The sequence below is a fragment of the Pogona vitticeps genome, chromosome 2, assembly GCF_051106095.1.
Source record: "Pogona vitticeps strain Pit_001003342236 chromosome 2, PviZW2.1, whole genome shotgun sequence".
Lineage (NCBI taxonomy): Eukaryota > Metazoa > Chordata > Lepidosauria > Squamata > Agamidae > Pogona > Pogona vitticeps.
This window is the reverse complement of record NC_135784.1, coordinates 173186095-173204589: the sequence shown is the minus strand read 5'-3', so window position 1 is coordinate 173204589 and position 18495 is coordinate 173186095. Positions and strand designations below refer to the sequence as shown.

The following is an 18495-nucleotide window of genomic DNA, read 5'->3' as shown; positions in this document are numbered from 1 at the left end:
TTCTCTGATCACAGGTCTTGCTGATGTCAATACATGGTTTTCCTTCCTTTTTCATGTGATACAATCTCTTTATTCGTAGTTTGACTCTGCTACACACCAGGGTGTGATCAGTATCACAATCAGCACCCTGATAACACCCTGAGTGTAGCCGAAGTTAACTCCTGAAGCTTTTTCCATTGGTGGATATAGCCACAATGTGGTGGCAGTTTGAAACTGGAGTTTTCCTTCTCCTAGATGGGCTGTCTTCCAAGGCTAATGAGCCCCATCTACCTGGGTACATAGATTACCGTGCTTTTTGGACATGGAAAGGAGTACAAAAGGTGTAGAAAAGGAAAGGGGGTGGAAAGGAGTTTGGAAGGGGTGGAGAAAGAAAGGGAGTATGCATTTTGTATAATATGCCACTTAGCCTTTCCGTGCTCCCATTATGCAGAAAAACTGAAATTAGAAAAAGGGCATGAGAATGAGATTAAGTAACAACATGATTTATATGTGAACATATTCATCGCAAAAAACAGAGAGACACAACTAGGCATGTCACTGTCATGTCATCTGCTAAGTGTGGCTCTTTTTACCTACATGTTTAAGATGCTTCTTTGAAATAAAAGTGCAGATTTTCCAGATTTTGTGCTTGTTCACAGCCCATTGCCTTCTCTGACCTCCAGGTCACCTTGCCTGCTGGTTTGCTCTCCCAGCTTCCAAGGTATGGTTTCCACTGACTTCCTTACCATCTGCTGATCTCTTTGTGCTTCAACAGCTCATCCTAGTGTTAGATCCCATGTTCTAAGCATTAATATTTAAAAGTTATCTGTAATTAATTACTTTTGGGTTGTGGAGTAGAGACGGGCAAGAACCGATGGTCTGGCAGTTCGTGCTGATCCATTTATCAGCCAAACAGGTGTTTGGCACTTCAAAGCCCCACCTCCTCTGGCGGCCACTCACTCAGAGGCAGTGCCTAGAGGAGGCAGGGCAGGGAATCCGAGTGGGTGTCTGCCAGAGGAGGCGGAGCTTTGAAGCAACAAACACCTGTTCAGCCAATAAACAAACTGGCATGAACTGCCACTTTGATGCTCATCTCAAGTAGCGAGTCATTTTCTAAAATCATCCCAGACAATGGACAACTTAATTTTTTTGACTGTGATTCCCCAAACTGCCCACACACCATGAGCCTTGTGATGCAGTGGTTAAACTGCTGTACTGCAGCCAAAACTGCTCATGTCCCGGGGTTCAATCCCAGGTAGCCGGCTCAAGGTTCACTCAGCCTTCTATCCTTCCGCAGTCGGTAAAATGAGTACCCAGCTCACTGGTGGGGGGGCAATGTGTAGCTTGCATAATTAACTTGTAAACTGCCCAGAGAGTGCACACTTTGCTTTTTGCTTTTCCTTTGCTTTCCTGAGCTCTGAATTCTCTTCATGTATAAAGTATATATATGGAAAACCCTGAAAAAGGGCCATGGCGAGTTAAAATTGACTTGACAGGACACGACTGTGATTATTACACTTCTCCTTTCAACAATGCGTGGGTTGGGGGCACTAGACCCCTGTGTAGTTCAAAATCCATGTATGACTCTTATGCCCTGCAAAACTAACTACAAAGTATAAACAACTGACTCACATGCACAAACCTCCCCTGAGCCTGCATTAAACTCCTGGCATGCCTCAGCACCTCCCAGGCCACCATGTGGTGCCACCAGGACAGGAGAAGGGGATGACTGGGCAGCTGCCATTAGACTGAGGTCTGCTGCACTGCCAACAACAGGACTCTAGATAAGCCGAAGACTCAACTTTCTCAGGCCACCTCCCAGAGACAAAAAGCAGCAAAATATTTATTGAAGAGTGACTGATGGAGGTAAAACAGTGTATAACTAAAACCATGCTGTCCAGATCTGTGCAATTCAAATGTATTATAAAGTATATATGGGTAACATGAAGTGGGGACGTATCATGGGCTCTACCTCTGATGTCATATGAATGACTGCATCCCCCCCACCCCACATACAGACACACCAGTGTTCACGGAGAGGTCTGCAAAGATTGCTTGTTCTTGTTCAGTTGAACATGCCTAAATGCTCCGTGTGGTTGAGAGACCCATCATGTGTTGTGTCAATTGCACTGGTCACCCATCTGTTAAAAGAGTTGGTGTGACCCTTTAAAGACCTACATGACGTAGGACGATTCCCCCTGAGGGAGTATCTGTTTCTCAGCATCTCCTCTGGGTTCTGTCCCCAATTTGATGTCGTGGTTAGAATGCTGCACACTAAGAGTCAGGAGATCTGGGTTCAAATCCCCATGAGAGATGGTCCTTTGTCACACCCAAAGGCAGAAGGCTACTTTAGGAGATGCAGGACAAGATGTGTGATACACATGGCTCTGCTCTCTGTGAGAATGGACTGGAGGTGGTTAAGAGCTATCACTGCTGCCCCCAACATCTTATTCTACCTAATAATAGGGCCAGAGAAACAAGAGGAGAGGTGGTTAAAAAAGAGAGAGTAATCAACATTGGAAGTCCAGTGGGCATTCTCTAAAATTCTGGCATTTTTTAAGAATAAAGCATATCCAAATTAAATGAAGAAGTACAAGCATTAGACAATATGTTGCAGAGTTTTGAATTTTTGGTAAAATTCCTTAGTGCTCTGCAATAGAAGTGTAAAGATTCACAGAATAGAATAGCTACAAATTCCCCAGATAATCCACCCTTTCCCATTAAGTGGCACGTAAGGTCTCAGTAACTCACCCTGGGACATTTCTAAGAGAAGAATAAAAAGGTTTCATTTCTTACAGTAGTGCACAAATCAACAGCAAACTAACAACAAACATTGCTTCCAACAGACTAAAGAGAGGGACAAGGAACACTCAGCAGAGAGGTAGGACTCTCTTTGAATTCAGAGGCAGGAAGGGTATGATTGGTTAGTGCTGGATAGATTGACAGTCACCTTGGTCCAGAAAAGTCCCTCCCAGTTTCTCAAACCACAAGGTTGGAAAAACTCCAACACTTTATTTGTTACGTTTCTATCATGCCCTTCCTCTGTGGGCTCAAGCCGCTATGCATTCATTCATTCATTTGACTTACAGCCCACCTTTCTGCTAAGACCTGGACTCAGAGCACTGTACAACAGGTGCAGATTTCACATTCACACAAAACAGTTGCATGCACACAGTAACTACAAATAAAACAACCAGAAAGTTATAATACTAGAACATAATCCAACAGCCTAGCATTAAAACACTGTTATTTGGTAACTGAATGCTGCATTCCTGTTCTGATTCCTTTGGTGTTTTATATTTTATGCGTTGTTGCCCCATCGAGTGTAAACCTCCTGGAGTGGCCTTGTAGCCAGATAGGCAATATAGAAATTGAACAAATACTGTAAATAAACAAATCAAACAAACATTAGCTGCCACCATCAAGGGCAGATCTACTATAAAACGAATGAAGCTTAAGCTTCAGGGGCCCTAATTCTGGAGGGGCAACAGAAGTGACCTTAGTCCATATTTTTTTAAAAAATTTTTTTTGTCACAGCCAAGAATTTTATCTGACCATTGAATCAGCATTGCTAAAAATGTCACATCACAAACCGGAGGAATCTGTTGTGTAAAACTCTGGCTAGATGGCCCACATATCCAATTTTGCCAGGCGGCGTCTGCTGTGTTCCTATGAAACATTCATAACTAGGAATGGGCCAATTATGTTCCCAGGGAATCCCACTGGGCTCTGCTGCCTTTTGGTTGTTTGCCTTCACAGCCCCGAAATGGACATGTCTGCTCGTACACGGGAGCTCTTCCTTCCTGCTGGCTGGTCCCCACTGATTTATTCACGCCATCTAGGCGCACCTCTGTGCCAAGGCGCTTAGTGCTTCCATGGGTAATTCATAATTATTAATTATGAAAATCCGAGAGCGGAGGCAGACGTCGTGCGCACACACAGCCAAGGAAAGATAAACAACCCAATCTCTTATAATGAACCCTGGGATGAGACATTATTTCTGCATGGAGTAGATTTAACTTCATGTTTCCTGTCGGGGTGAAAGGGATTTATGGGGCATCCCGCTGGGTAACCCTGGCTAGTTGCAGCCAGCATCATGAATCTTAAGATCAGCAGCTAATGGAAGACAGGGCAGTCCCGAGAACAAGGCAACACGACATGTATAATGGCACAGCAGAGGGCCCTATAGCAAAATTGCTCTACTGAAAATAATGATGTATTATTGAACAGTTACACTTGTACTTGTCTTTTCCTCTGGAAACACACAGCCCACTTGCATGTTGCCATCATCGGAGCTGCAGTCCTCTGTTCCCAAAGCAAAATGACAGGATTCCAGTAATGTAATTGGGAATTTTGAAATGCAGGCACTTATTATTACCATTTCCTCTACCAAGGAGACTCCAAAATGACAAGCAACCATCTTGATCTGTATTGACAGACCAGTTCCCAAGCAATTTTCCTTCCTACCAAAAGCACATTTTTTAACAAAGCTTGGCTGTTCCCTGTTGCCAAGTCTCCTCCAACTGACGGTGAACTTATGAATGAGTAGCTGCCAGAATGTTGAGTCACTGACAACTCTGTTTGGCTCTTCTGGACTTAAGAACTGCTAGCTTAAAACAACACTCATGGAAAAGACTATAATGCTAGGAAAATTTGAAGGCAACAGGAAAAAAGAAAGCCCAAATATCAGATGGATTGATTCAATAAAAACATCCAAATACAAAGAAATACTTTCTGGTTTGCTTTATTATTCAGGTTTAATATTGCACCTTGGAAATATTTATTTAAAAAAAAGTAAAATCAAAGATCACCTCCATCTCCATATAAGACTAATGGAAGAATGCCATAAAAAGGATTTTTTTAAAAAATAAGCAGGTGTTATTTGTTACACCTAAAAATAACTTTGTAACTACCAGTCAGATTACTCACACAACCCAAAAGTAACTAGTTATAGACAACATTTACCAATAACTATTAAAGCCTGGTATTGATTTTGTGTTGAAGACCAAATTGCTAGCCATTCTTGAATTCTTTTGCTGGATTTTGCATGTCAAATTTCACAGCTATAAGAGTCAATAGCCTGTGGATGTTCCTAAATGGATTTGGCACCTGCATTTGCTGCAGATTTATGATATTCCACATTTTTGCCCTAATTCTATTTCAGTGCCATTTCAGATCTCTGCTTGGTCACATTTATGCTGTCTGTTCATGACTCACGTCAGGGTTGTACTCACACAATCAGTGCTTTTTACAAGGTAGGTGGGAAGAAATGGAGGAAGAGAAACAAGTGGAAAGGAAAATAGGCATGAGAACAGCAGAGAGAGAAGGGGAGCAGGGAGAGAGAAGGAGAAAGACAGATAAATGGTAAGCACCCTTCATCTGGTTTTGCAGTCCCCATAAACACAATAGTGTGGATGATCTTGATCTTGGTCTCCAGGGACACATCTTTATACTTGATTATCTTTTCTACTTCCTTCGTTGCCACCCCTCCATGTCTCAATCTTCTGATTTCCTGGCTGCAGTCTCCATTTGGACCCATGATCGAACCAAGGTATACAAAATCTCTACAGTATTTCTATTTTTTTTCACTGTCAAAATTAAAGTTGTGTAGTTCTTCTATAGTCATGATTTTTGCATTGGCACTTTCTTCTTTCACTAAAAGTCATTTCAAGTCATAGCTGCTTTTTGCCTGTAAAATAATACCATCCACATACTTTAAATTACTGACATTTCTTCCACCTATTCTGAGTTCTACCCATATTCAAAAAAAAACCTTGTACAGTACCTGTTTATATCTTTAGCTGTTTCAAATTGTCACCTCTTTCCCCCCATTCTAATAATCATTATGCTCCGTCAAATCAATTCTGATTTATGGTGACTCTTTTCAGGGCTTCCCAGATAGAAAATACACAGAAGTGTTTTACTATTCCCTTCTCCTGGGGACACCCTGGGACTATCCAGATTGCCCAAGGTCCCACAGGCTGGCTCTACTTGCAGGAGCCACAGTGGGGAATCAAACTCCATAGCCAGATACCTAAACCACAGAGTTATCCATCCCACCTTCCCCCTTATAGAACATGAGATAAGAGACAAAACTCAGTCACTATCTAGACTCGATGTATCAGCAGCTTGCCTGATGGTGCCTTTCCATATGCTTAGCCACTGACAGCTTGAAATTTCCAACACTATATTGTTGTTATGTGCTACCAAGGTGCACTCAATATTGGGTTCCCCTCACAGGGCTTTCAAAGTAAATGAGATATCTAAGGAATGGCTTTACTAATGCCACTCCCCAGTGAGTTTCCATGGCTGAGCAGGGATTTAAACCCACATCATCTGAATTCTTGTCTGACAGTCTATCCGTTACACCATGTTGGCTCTTTCAGCACCATATATTGTGTCGAGTGACCCCCCCCCCGGTCTCTGCACAGCAAACATGCTCTTCCTGGGCACTGATATGCACATGGACCTCTGAGCTTTCCTCTGCAAGAGCTTTTCTGTTCTTTCCCCCTCCAAGTTGAAAACCAGTGGTGCTCCAACCCGGTGAACTCTGGCTCCACTACATCACTTGTACCAAAAGGATGTAAGCATTGAGTCCGTATCAAAAGTGGCCATTCACGAAGCAATTTAAGTGTGTTACTGTATTCAAAAGAATGCCGACCCCTCCTCTCATTCTGAGGGAAAAGTCATCCTGGGCCTCTGCACCAACTGCTTGATGGAAGTCCTTCTTGGATGAGCTTTGCCCCAAGATGCAGCCCGGAGCAAGTTCAGGGACAAACAATCAAGGAGAGGAAAACATTTCCCACAGAAAATGTGACCGGGGTGATCTGGAAACCTGATGGGACTTGGAACCCCACAGTTAAGTTGCTGTTGTTGTTTTTCTTTTAATGAAGTGGCTCAAGTAACAGCTTCGCTAATATGTTGTTATGTACCATAATGATGCTTCTAGTTTATGATAACCCTAACAAGGGTTGGTGGTACATGAGATATTCAAGGAGTGGCTTATTACGCCCACAAAATTATCCTCTTTGGTTATAAGCCTGCCCAGGGCCTTCTCTATTGCACTTCCAGACTCTGGAACTCCCTCCCACACGAGGACAGGCTGGCCCCATCTTTTCTGTCCTTTCACAAGCAGGCAAAGACCTTTGTCTTCTGACAGGCTTTCTTTCAGTGACTGGCTATCTAGTCAGTTTGTAGAATATTCTGCATATTTCTTTTTAGTAGGGGTGGAAACAACCTTGAAGTGTTAAAAAACCAACACTTCATGAATATAGGAAAAGAGAAGCTGACTAATCCTTTCACCCCACTGTTGAAAATGGGAGGCCAGAATGCCAAGGTAAATATTAACTGGGTGACCATGAAGTCACAAACGCCAAGCTTACCAATTGTTTGGAGAGCTAAGGGGAGCAAAAGAATGTGGCTCTGCTCTGGATGAAACCCGCTACCAAAGCAGAACGTCTAAGACATACTCAGACCTCCTCCAAAATGAAATGGTCTTTTCCTGATGTGATTCAAAGCAAAAGGCTTTGGTTCCCACGATTTGGGCACTTCTGAGGTTAAACAATTGCACTGACATACACACCTTCGTAGCAATCACTGCTATTGAAAGCACGTATCAAGAAAACTCTTGCACATAGGTAATTATGAGAAAGGAGTTCATTCTCCTTCAAGGGAGGGCATACCTTCCATCTGAAGCCAAATAACATGAAAGACATCAAGTCAGAGTAACGCAACTTTCAGTCAGAGGCAGCTAAACCCAAGTACCCATGATCTGCAGGCTGCAAAGTTGTGATGTGACTTGTGACCCAGTGGTGTGAAATGGATGGAATGTGAAGCGAGTACCTAGGAGAATTGGGTTCAAATCTCTGTTTGACTATGGAAAGTCATGGAGGTGATATCAGGGTGGCAATGTCAGACTGCTACTTGAACATTTCTTGAACTTTGAAAACCCTGTTAGGGTCAGCATAAGTTGGAAGCTACTGGATAGTAAGCATCACCACCACTGATTTTACTATAAGTGAAATGTCCAGTCCACTTACTATTCCTGGTGTTCACGTTCGTGCCTGTTCCTATGACCTATTTATTCTACAGTGGTAGTTCCTCCTTACTTGAAAATATTTCTGATTCTTGCCATTCTCCTCATTCTCAATTAGCTTTCGGATGAAGCCAAATCAGACTGAAGCCAGCAAGAAGAAATTCTCCCTGCCCTCATTCTTAGTGGTTCCCAGGTAGAAGAAACATTATCTCTCGTACTCTCTCTCTCTCTGTCACACACACACACACACACACACACACACACACACACACACACACAGAGAGAGAGAGAGAGAGAGAGAGAGACAGACAGACAGACAGACAGAGAGAGAGAAAGAGAGAGAGAGAGAGAGAGAGAGAGAGAGAGAGAGAAGTGTGTTATGCAGCAGCAGCAGTGGGCTCCAAGCTTGTTTGAATGAGAAGTAGCAACAGTGAAAAAAGGAATGTGAGAATATAGTGTTCAGAAGCTATTCGCTGCCCTTAGCAGCCTCACCTGAACAGAGGGGGGAATATTTTACACATTTTGGATCAATCCTCCTTTAAATGGGCTCTGTAAAAGTGGGCAAAAATCATTCTAAAGGCCCAATTAAAGTTGACATCAGACATGAGACCTTTGTACGTTAAAGCTATAGTAATGATTTGCAGATACTAAAGGTCAGATGTCTTGTGCAAAACCACCCCTGATCTGCCCTGGTACAAATCATTAGGCCAGGGAATTCCCTCCGGTTCACGCTGGGTCACTCGGCATTCTGAACAGGTATAGAGAGAGTGTGCCAAACCATTCCAATTGCACATGAATGAAGGGCTTGGATGCCAATGAGTGTTAGGCGATTAAGTCTTTCAGTACAGTAGCAGAGATATAGGGAAGATGGTGAGAATCTAGAAAGACATTCTCGTTGCTTTCTGCCCCTGGATAGAAGATTTAGATGACTGATGACTTGATCCAGTTTGCACACCATGATGGGATTGTTGGACAGCGGATGCCTTTGCCCTTTGATGCTAGAAGATCACCTCCCCCCTCCCTTCTGTGTCAAATGCAGGACCACCAGAATGAGACATACTGGCTGAACTGTACAATCGTTGTTCTGTGCCGCCAAGTCAAAACCGACTTACAGCAAACCTGACGGGGCTGTATAATTAGACAGCCGCATTTCACTAATCTTCAAATCAATAAAAATTTGAGCAACTGCTGGCTCAATAGCAATCTGACAAAGGTATCTTTAACTGTACTGAACATAAGTTAATGTAAACAGTGCAGAGATGTCATTTTATCAAGTATTGTAGTATGCTACTATGACAGCTACTTATACAAAGCTAAGCATGCCTATGCATCGAACAGTTTGAGCATACCTGTTTACTCAGCTATGAAGAAGAGAGCCAACAGGGTGCACTTGCTAGAGCAGTAGATTGACACGACTGAGGTTCAGTTAGGACTATAACTTCAGGCTAACTTTCCCAGGAGTAAACTTTATCTTTTCTCTGGTGAACAGGCATGGGTTTGCATGGCTAATTTGTATAATTTATACATTCCATATAATATTGCTTTCCAAGTTTCCATGGTACAGAATTCTCTCTTTTTTTGAACTACAAAGATCTGATCTAATTACATCCTCGGGAAGTGAGAAGAGTGATACCCTACTGCTAGTCCTACCAGGTAATGCAAGTTAATGCACACATGAATTGATATTATATTAATCCCTTATTGGTCTTACTTATGTCCTCTCATGCCTCCAATAAAATCAAGCCTAGAGATATGCACAGTGAAAACTTTTGGATTTCTTTTCCTTTGGGTTCTGGGTGGTGATGGTGTACCTCTTTTCCCTTTCATTGTTTCCCTGCACCAGTCCTTTTGTCTAACATTAAAGGGTCCAGCTCTTTCGGATAACTTCATTTCGTTTCTCTCCATTTATCTTCTATCTGGCACTTGTCCAGAAGCCCTAAAGAACTCAATAAAATTAATCAAAAAAAAAAAAAAAAAAAAACAAGGGCAAGACAGGCAGCAGAGAAACAATCCACTCCAAAAACAGGTCATGGTACATGAGGTGGAAAAGCCCCAGCAAAATATCTATCTGAAACAAAATTAATCCAAAACACAATAACCCAATAGCATTTTTTGTTAAAAAAAAACACAGTCAAACAGGGAAAGCACACCCACACCCCACACACATAAACACAGGGGGGAAGAGCAAATAAATACACACACACACACACACACACACACACACACACACACACACACACACACACACACACACACACACACACACACACACACACACACGAGAGAGAGAGAGAGAGAGAGAGATCCCCTTCTCCTCAATACCAAGAAAAGCACACAAACAAACAAAGGCAAAATCAAACAAACAAATAAAAAACACCAATCAAAGCCCCACCGTAACCAAACCTAACACAATATGGGGACAGTTCTCTTCACCCACACAACATGATGCTTCTCTTCTGACTTGAGGACAGCTGGCTGGGCAGCACAATACAAAATGAAGGGCACAAGGAGCTAACAGAGATTCTCACAAAAATAAGTGAAACAAAGCATTCAGCTCACTAACTTCCATCCAACTGAGATGGTTCACAGGTCCAAAATTCCCACTCCTCTGATCCCGGACATCTGGTGTGGCTGCTGACAGCAACCCTTATGACACCATTGGATGAAAATCCTCCCAGATGATTTGGTGGATGAAAGGTGAGAGGGAGGTTAAACAAAGGAGGGAAACGCAAGAGAACATGAAACTTACATGTGCCTCTCTTTAATTTAAATGAATAATTCATGTTCATGAAGCTCTTTTTCAGAAATCAACGAAAGAACATGAAAACAGAAAAAGAGCCACTTCCGTGTGTGTGTGTGTGTGTGTGTGTGTGTGTGTGTGTGTGTGTGTGTGTGTGTGTGTTTAAATGCATATTTACAAATAATATATCCAAGTCCTACTTTTCTCCTCACTGTGTCATTCTCTCTAGAACCCTGTGAGGAAGGTCACATGGGGAAAAGATGGCTGGCCCAAGGTCACCCAATCCAACACACAATCATATACAGAACACTGCATAGGCTGGTTGTGTATTCTATGCCGGGGAGAGAGGGAGAGAGAGACAGAGAGAGACACAGAGAGAGACCTTGTGGGATTAAATGTTGTTGGGTTGCAACTCTCCTGTACCTTCACCATTGGCTGTGCCGGCTAAGGCTGATGGGAGTAGCAGTTCAGCAACATCTGGAGCAGGACACCCTTTCACCTGTGCTCCAGTCCCCTCAAAGAAGTAAGCTCTGCTCATGCTCTAAGATGTGGCTAATATGAAACGTCAGTGTTGTGTCCTCGATACTGTAGACTTATCCATAGCTTGTGCCAGGTAAAATGTTAGACTGGACGATGGCTGATCCTGAGCGCTGCTATTTGTTCCAGCCAAAAAAATTCCCTTTGTAGCCATCTCCCAGAGACACGTGGCCAAAGCAGCCTTCCTTTTTCCTTTCTCCTCTTGATGCCATGATGATGACCCCTGGTCAACGGAGAATGAGACGGAACTTGTTTTATCAGTATTGATGTGTATACTTGCTTGCCCGCCCAGGTGCATCAGAAGCTGTGGGCATAAATCTACGTGGGCAGAAAGAGACCTTTAAGCTCCATGAAAGCTTATCAGCACTGCTGTCTCCCTAGAAGAACCATATCTCATACTAACGACCACTTAAGAACTACACATCTGATGCACTAGATGGTAGTTTTCGCTTAGGGCTTTGACAGGGAAAATTAATATGATGCTTAGCCATCAAATAGATACGTCAAGGAAAAACTTCTTGCTGACATCCTGCTGCTTGTCATGCTGTGGTTTTCAGAAAGAGTGCCTCCCTGTCCTTTCTTTTACCTAACTGATGTATTATCCCAATTCCACTGTGATTGATGGGTTGGGGATCCCAACGAGAAGATTAAGTCATTCGCCAAAGAATGCCACCACAATACACTGGCCACCAGAATGGACTTACTGGGTTGCTTCCAAGGGGACATGTGGCAGATGATGGGGGAAATCATCATTCACACGCATGCACACGTGCACATTCTCTCTTTCTCTCTCTCTCTCTCTCACACACACACACACACACACACACACACACACACACACACCAGCACTACAAACAGGATCGTGTGTCAAGAAAATAGACCCCAAGAGGATTTCTCTGCTTGCATCAATTATGCAAATAGCACCAATTTCCAGCTAATCTCTCATTTCCATAATTTAATCCATAGCTCTTAGTCAAAACACAAGATTTAAATGGGGTGGGTGTAACAATATTGTCTTCTGAAACCCAAATTTTTGTCCTGAACTGCTTGCATACCCACCAGCACTTCAAGCTCTATGTGCCAAATGCTTGTTCCTTTTTTCAAATGAAAGATGAGATTTTATGGATGTTGAGTTCTATTCACATTACCAAATCCTGCACTTGGGCACCCCTGGGGACAGATGCAGTCCTTCTTATCATGCTTATTGTATACACGAGGTAACTCGAAATGCAAAATGTTTGGAGGAGATTAATGTCAGACCATAATCAACAATCAGTAAAATGTTTTTTACCTGCATAAGCAACTCTTTTAGTGCATGTGCACTAGATTCAGTTGATGATCTCTTTACAGTAAAGAGATCATCACCACTGAGCTGTATGAACTCTTTTGTCTTTGCTGGAGAGAAGTTGGAGTACCACAGGACATGAAGGACGCAAACATCGTCACATTGTATAAGAACAAAGGCGACAGGGGTGACTGCAATAACTACCGTGGTATCTCTCTTCTCAGCGTGGTAGGGAAGCTGCTGGGCCGTGTTGTGCTGAAGAGACTTCAGGTGCTTGCAGACAGAGTGTATCCAGAATCACAGTGTGGTTTTCGAGCTAATAGATCCACCACCGACATGATATTTTCCCTCAGACAGTTGCAGGAGAAATGCAGGGAACAACAACAGCCACTCTTTGTGGCCTTCATAGATCTCACAAAGGCCTTTGACTTGGTTAGCAGGGATGGACTTTTTAAAATACTTCCCAAGATTGGATGTCTACCTCAACTCCTTAATATCATCAGGTCCTTTCATGAGGAAATGAAGGGCACTGTAGTTTTTGATGGCTCAACATCAGATCCCTTTGACATCCGAAGTGGAGTAAAACAAGGCTGTGTCCTTGTGCCGACCCTGTTTGGGATCTTCTTTGCTGTCATGCTGAAGCAAGCCTTTGGAACTGCAACAGAAGGTGTCTATCTCCGGACTAGATCAGATGGAAAGCTCTTTAATCTCAGTAGATTGAGAGCGAAGACCAAAGTCCAACTGAAATGCATGCAGGACTTCCTCTTTGCTGATGATGCAGCCATTGTTGCCCACTCTGCTGAAGACCTCCAACAACTCATAAATCATTTTAGCAAGGCCTGCCAAGACTTTGGACTAACAGTCAGCCTGAAGAAAACACAAGTCATGTGCCAGGGCGTGGACTCACCTCCCTCTATTACTATCTCCATGCAAGAACTGGAGGTTGTTCATGAATTTGTGTACCTTGGCTCAACAATCTCTGACACTCTCTCCCTAGATGTCGAGCTGGATAAACGCATTGGGAAATCAGCTACCATGTTCTCTAGACTCACAAAGAGAGTATGGCTTAATAAGAAGTTGACGGCATACACCAAAATACAGGTCTATAGAGCCTGTGTCCTGAGCACACTCCTATACTGCAGCGAGTCCTGGACCCTTTGTGCACGGCAGGAGAGAAAGCTGAACACCTTCCATATGCGTTGTCTCCGACGCATTTTTGGTATCACCTGGCAGGACAAAGTTCCAAATAGAGTAGTCCTAGAACGAGCTGGAATTTTCAGCATGTATACAATATTGAAACAGCGCCATCTACGTTGGCTTGGGCACATCGTGAGAATGGCTGATGGTCGGATTCCAAAAGATCTCCTGTATGGAGAATTAGTGAAGGGAAGCCGCCCCCGAGGGAGACCACAGCTGCGTTACAAGGACATCTGCAAGCGGGATCTGAAGGCCTTAGGAATGGACCTCAACAGATGGGAAACCTTGACGTCTGAGCGTTCAGCCTGGAGGCAGGCGGTGCACCATGGCCTCTCCCAATTTGAAGAGACACTTGTACAGCAGACCGAGGCAAAGAGGCAGTCCCGAAACAAGCAAAACCAGGGAGCTGGACAGGGGACAGATTGGATTTATCTCCAGTGTGGAAGGGATTGTCACTCTCAAATTGGCCTTCTCAGCCACACAAGACACTGTTCCAAGACCTCCATACAGAGCACGATACCATAGTCTCTCGAGACTGAAGGATGCCTACATTATTATACTAGATTCAGGAGGAGACAGCCCTAACCTCAGAACCCTCCAACCAAAACAGGGATCAAGCCTCTGCATTTCAAAATGGCCATATTTTAAAAAACAGAAATGTAATGGTATACAGTACTTTGAAGAGCAAGTGTTTGTCTTTATGATAGCTGTATCTGCATCCCAAAAGCTTGGGAAAATTACTATTAAAAAGTAATTGTAAAGTTTGGAAGGAACTACTTACAAATTGTAAATGACCTTTTATTCATTTTTTCAACTCACAAATATATGAATGCAATACAGCAAGTGGTAACTGTCCAAATGCTACCACAAGGCGGAGTTTGAAGGTGAAGGGTTCAAGCTATATGAAATCACCCTCTAAGGTAGAGCATAAGAGAATCTGGCTATCAGGGGGCAGTATGGCTTGCTTCCAGCAGTGGTATGGCAAAATTTAAAGCAAAATGTACAATTACACTCCTGTTTTCAAAGCACAATCCTTTATCATAGCACACTCTCCAGCTTAAAGAAAGTCCCAACATGCAGGCAGATACAGTGATCAATAATCCAGTTCTCTGGTCCATTTCCATTTCTACCAAGAATGGGTCTTCTATAAAGCTATGTTGATCTTTATTGGTTCAAAATCAAGGCATTGGCAAAAAGTATGGCCCACAACGATACATTGTTGGAAGAGAAAATCTATCCTCCACCACCCTTTATTATTCCAAGGACGGTAACTAGAGATGGGGACAAATTTTAAAAAATGGTGATTCATTTTGATTCGTGATTTGTCAAGGTTAACGACTCAACGTATACGAATATTCTTTGACTAATCGATTCATCAACTCATCTTTGCTTTAAATGGCTATAAAACTGGCCCCTAAGCACCTAGAGTCACCAAATATGCAGAGAAGCTTCCTCAGATGCTGTTCTACAAAGGAACAAGCTTTTGGCATATAGAAAGTTTGTTGAACATTGGATAATGGACCCCTGAGTTATATAGTCACAAAGACGACACCTCCAGGAACGCTCCCCCCAGGTACTTAGAGAATCCAGAATCACAACAGAGCTTCCTATGGCTTTCCCCAACACGCCTGCCAACTTTGGTGAAGATTGGATATTGGGCATCCAAGTTATTCACCCACAAATTGGGTCCCCCCAGGAGAGTTTACTACATGGCACAGAAGCCCCTTTTTTGGTGTTGTTGTTTTTAATATGAAGGACGAATAAAAACAGATAAATATTCATCCCTTTGCATTCATGGGGGTCTCTGGAACCCATGAATATGAAGGGATGAATATTTAATGAATCTGCTATTTTCAATGAAAAAACTGATCCGTTTTTATACTCGTGCCCATCTCTAATGGTAACTCAGTGGAAACCTGGAAAGGAGGGGGTGACAGATGACATAATGGTTTCTGCTTATCAGATAGTCTCAGATCTCTGATCCTGCAAGCCTGGGCTCCACTACACCATCCATAAGAGCGGTAGTAACACTGGGTCTCTCACTACAGAGCTCATGGTTCTGGCTATGCTTTGAAGGAAGGGTTTCACCACCAACACAAATACCAATCGCCAATTTGCTGTGCCAGCCCTACTGTCCTGTTGCCACTTCAGTTGCCGAGCTGTATCCATGACCTAGAGTCGCTTGTCAGCTGCTGTTAGGCTCTCATGAGCAGCCTGGAAAGCAGGCTGTGTATGGCCAACTAAGAGAACACACAATCTGTCTCACTCCCTGGACAAGGAATGAGAGGAAGCTGGGGCACGGAGAGCACCAAGCAACCCCGCTTAGCTCCTAAGGTGTCCTCTCTCTAACATGACTATCAGCAGCCTTTTCAGTGGTATCTGAGTTCTGCTTGCTCTTGGAAGCTACAGGAACTTGGGATACAGAAAGGACTCAATGGGTGTTCTTAGAGTGAACATGCTTGGAATCTTCCATTAGACCTTCTCACTACATATAGGAAGGTCAGAGAAAAAGCTTAGCACACTAAGAGACATTTGGGTATGTTAGTTTGCCCCACCTCCTGCAGCCCCTTCACATTTCAGTTTCACACATACGTATGCTTTGAAGCGCTGCATGCAGCTAAAAGCAGAAGAACACCTAATCAGAATACTGCCTTTCAATGAGGAAACAATTTCCATGTCCTATGTTGCTTTTTGCCCCCTCCTCTGCTTTCTTTCCTAGAGATCCAGAATATGCAACAACACAGGGGCGCAGAATTCAGCTTCCAGTAACACAGGATTTGAGTTCTATAACTCTAATGTTCTGGTGCTTTCCCTTTACTGTGAGTACGAAACCTATACTAAGTCACAAATGGAGCTTCAGCCATGATGAACTAATATATAATGAGCCATCAGAGCATGCAACGGGAGTAATTTTATGATCACATACGCCATGCAAACTTTCTCTTCCTTCACAAAGTACAAACCTTCTCCATTGGACAGCTCCCTCTCCTGAACACCTGGAAATGTTTGTGAACATTCCATGACATCCCCGCAATTCGGCCAGCTTGGAATATGGATATCACTCTGTCTCTGTCTGTCTGTCTGTCTGTCTGTCTGTCTCTCTCTCTCTCTCGCTCTCTCTCTCTCTCTCACACACACACACACACACACACACACACACACAGAGCGTACCATGGCATACAGCTCTTTTCTGCCTCCGCCTTTCTCCTCTTCTCTCATGTTTCATAGGGTAATTTAATCCACTTCTCCTTAAAATAGGCCACTTCTCTTCTATAACATTTCCTCTGTTTAACAATGAAGGAGGAAATCAGTCTGGCTCTTTCAGCTAAAATTCCCCCTCCCTCCTCCCTGGAGCAGAGACGCTGAACAGTTTTGAGTGAAATCAACTGGAAATGAAGAGCAGAAGAGATAGAGAGGAAGCTTTCCTTCCCCTCTGCCCATCCACCCTTCTCCAGCAGTAGGGAAATAGAGGAAAATTAATACCAAAAAGGTCATTTTCCCAGTGTGTGGATTTGTACGCACCCGGCAGCAGAGAAACAGTCATCTCTATTTCCCATTTGGTTTTGGCTGTTACACATACGTTTGCAGAACTGAGAAGCAACTGGAACCTGGTGGAATGAAAAAGCCCTAAAGGGGAACTTGTAAAAAGAAGAAGATTGGACATGATATAATTGCTATTATTCTTATTTACCGGAGGGTTGCAGGCTCGGTAGCATCTGTAACACAGTGCTAACCATGTTACAAAATCTGATTTCAGAAGACAATAAGAAACATCCCAGCCCTGCAATGCTGGAACTTGTACACATTCCAGCTTAGAGGCAGGTTTGAATCCCAGCTCAGACATTCACTGTGAACTGCCCAGAGAGTGGCAACACAAATGGGACAGGACAGGACAGGACAGGACAGGACAGGACAGGACAGACAGAGAGAGAGAGAGAGAGAGAGAGAGACAGACAGACAGACAGACAGACAGACAGACAGACAGACAGACAGACAGACAGACAGACAGACAGATAGATAGATAGATAGATAGATAGATAGATAGATAGATAGATAGATAGATAGATAGATAGATAGATAGATAGATAGATAGATAGATAGATAGATAGATAGATAGATAGATAATTGGCTGGTAACAGTCCGTTGTGTCTGCACGTGCCAGTTAATGAGGAAGAAGGGGTGGACTAATTTATGGAACTTGAGTTGTTCTGTTCTGTGGCTCCTCCACTTCTGCTGCACAGCTAAAGGAATTTAACCAGAATTCAAAAGTCTGCAACTATACTTTCCCCTTGTGAATGGATTTAATTCAAGTCTAATGGCTATCACTCCATCTTATGGCAGCAAAGTCCATAAATCAGTGATAGGGAATAACTTCCCAGTCCTGATGAAATTGCTGGTTCCCTATCACTGGCTGATAAGAGTTGAGGTACAAAAATATTTTGGGGGCCACACGTTCTCTACCCCTGCCAGGAAGGAATAGCTAAGCTATCCAGCTCCCACTTCAAAAAAAGGTGATTCTATCGATCGATCGATCGATCGATCGATCGATCGATCGATCGATCGATCTATCTATCTATCTATCTATCTATCTATCTATCTATCTATCTATCTATCTATCTATCTATCTATCTATCTATCTATCTGTCTGTCTGTCTGTCTGTCTGTCTGTCTGTCTGTCTGTCTGTCTGTCTGTCTGTCTGTCTGTCTGTCTGTCTGTCTATA

General features: G+C 43.2%; 1 protein-coding gene across 4 annotated transcripts in view; it reads right to left on the bottom strand.

Moving 5' to 3' along the window:
• The window catches only part of OLFM2 (olfactomedin 2), a 209637-nt gene that overhangs the window by 106601 nt on the left and 84541 nt on the right, over positions 1–18495 (bottom strand). The gene's annotated exons all lie outside the window — the stretch shown is intronic.